The following is a 2,691-nucleotide window of genomic DNA, read 5'->3' as shown; positions in this document are numbered from 1 at the left end:
ATATATGTATGTATATATATGTATATGTATATATATATATATATATATATATATATATATATATATATATATATATATATATATATATATTTATACACATATATGGATATACGTATGTATATATATATATATATATATATATATATATATATATATATATATATATATATATATATATATATATATATATATATATATATATATGTATATATTCATATATATATATATATATATATATATATACATATATATATATATATATATATATATATATATATATATATATATACTGCATATTGACGATCTTTCCCTGAAGCATGGAATGTTTGGGTCTATGATTAAGGGGAAGGAAGGCGCAGGAAAACGAAATTTAGGCCGAGCGCTTTCGTATGGTCAATTGGCACAGATGAGGTATGACAATATGAAAGATCTACATAACAATTTTGTTTTAATCGTTCCTCCTTAGGCCCGGAGACTAAATAATCAGTTCCCATGAAACATCCGAATGGTTGAATTCTGCACTGCCAAATATCTAAGGATTCGTAATATCCTAATATATAATAATAAACAAAAGGTTATGGGGGATTGAATAGTAAACATTTTTTTATTAATGTCCAGTAGTTTTAAGTTTTAAAAGTACATTTAGGTTAAAATTTTTATTCCGATTCCTCTCCTTTGATTTCTTAAAACACGGTCCGAGTAAACAATTGGATTCTTTTAGTCAAGATTAATGAAATACCAGTTATAGATATTGGCTTGCGGGTAAATTTTATTAATAAATGTTATGAACTGCCTGATGACAGTATATTAATTAATACATTAATACAATGATTAGCAATATTAATAAACTAAAATTTACTAACATTTAAATTTTTAAAAGTAAAAGAACGTATCACTTTCAAAACCAATCTGTTACTATATATAATATGAAAGCCATACATCTCATAGCCTTACTCTTACCCACTTCAATTCTCAACTTCTTCTGTCACACACCTTCTCTAGCTCTGTCACTAATCGACACAGTTTCTCGGAATTAGTAACCAATAGAGTACCATATAACAACTGATTCATTTCACACTCATGATCACTCTCCTCTATCAATTTCAATCGTCGACCAAGCACTTGAGCATTCAACTTGAACAACCTCGGTGATATCACATATCCCTGTCTCAGCTCAACTCGCACTGGAAACCACTCACTCACTTTCCTCGCTATCCTAACACACGCTTTACTGTCGATTTATTAATTCTTCATTGCTCACAACAACCTTCCACTAAATCTATGTAACCTTATCCTAATTCATAACATTCCCCTATCAACTCTATCATGAGCTTTCTCAGATACATAAATGCAACATACACCTCCTTACCTTTTTTTCTAAATAATTCTTGAATATCTGCCTACTGTAAAAATCTGATCCATACTTCTTCTAAATCCACTATGTATTTCTATGAATGCATCTTCTGTTTTATCCTTAATCCTATTATTTTGCAGTCTGCCATGCAATTTTCCAACCACACTTAACAAACTAATACTTCTTGAATAATAACACTCACGGACATCTCCCCTGCCTTTGTATAGTGGAACAAAACACGTACATACTCAGTACAATGGTACCATTGACAAAATAAAACATATATTAAATAATCTCACCAACCATTTAAGTAAAGTCACACATCCTTCCTTTAGCACACCAGCCGTCTCACAGACCATACTATGTACTTTTCATGCTCTCGTTTCATCTAGTGCTCTCTTCACTTGCTCTCTTGTAATCTAACTCTCAATCTTATCTCCCCTTACTGGCGACCTAACACTTGCAACAGCCATTATATATGCCTCCCTATTATCCTTAACAAGCAGCAACCTTTCAAAATATTTAGCCTACCCTTTCCTTACCTCTTTTTTCAGCAACCTTCTCTTTTCATCTTTCACTCTCTCTTCATTTATCGATCAAGCCTTAGTTACTTTCTTCAATCTTTCCAGAACTTCTTATTCCCTTTATTGAATCCAACCAATGCATGACCCCACCTCCAGTCTGCCACTCCCTCGGCATAAGCTACCTTACGTTTTACTGCTACATTATATCTCTCTATCATTCACACTTCTCTTTACTATTTCTTAACAGCGCTACTTCAAAGGCTCTCTTTTTTTCTTTTCCACTCTTCTACTAGTCCTTCCTCAACCATTCACTACCATTCTTTGTGATGAATCTTCCAATTCAATTGCCACACGAATCGTTTATAATTCCCTAAACATTTTCTTTTACTAACATCACGCCTCCTCGAAATCACAGTTTATCTCACTTTCCCTCTGTCATACACAATTTCTAACCTTTCATGATATTAACTTTTTAACTCTGGGTTTTTGAACTCTTTAGCCTTCACTATTTCTCTTTTTTATTCCCCCACTCTCTTTCCCCAATCAATTCCCATAAATAATTTTCCTTTTAACCAAAATAAGATCAGACATGCAGCACAATTAGCCATACCCCTAAAAGGGTGCAAATCTTTCTATCTTCCAAACATCCTTCCTGTTATCGACACATAATCCATTATTGCCCTTTTTACCAATCTCCCGTTTACATGTCTTATCTCTGTTTACTTCCTAATATCTTACCTTATGAAAAATTATAACTCATATCCAGCTCTTACTCAACACATATCTACCAGTATCAATTTAACCCTGTACGGG

Source organism: Palaemon carinicauda, chromosome 14 (genome assembly GCF_036898095.1).
Source record: "Palaemon carinicauda isolate YSFRI2023 chromosome 14, ASM3689809v2, whole genome shotgun sequence".
NCBI lineage: Eukaryota > Metazoa > Arthropoda > Malacostraca > Decapoda > Palaemonidae > Palaemon > Palaemon carinicauda.
The sequence above is the reverse complement of the archived record's forward strand: the minus strand, read 5'-3'. Positions refer to the sequence as shown.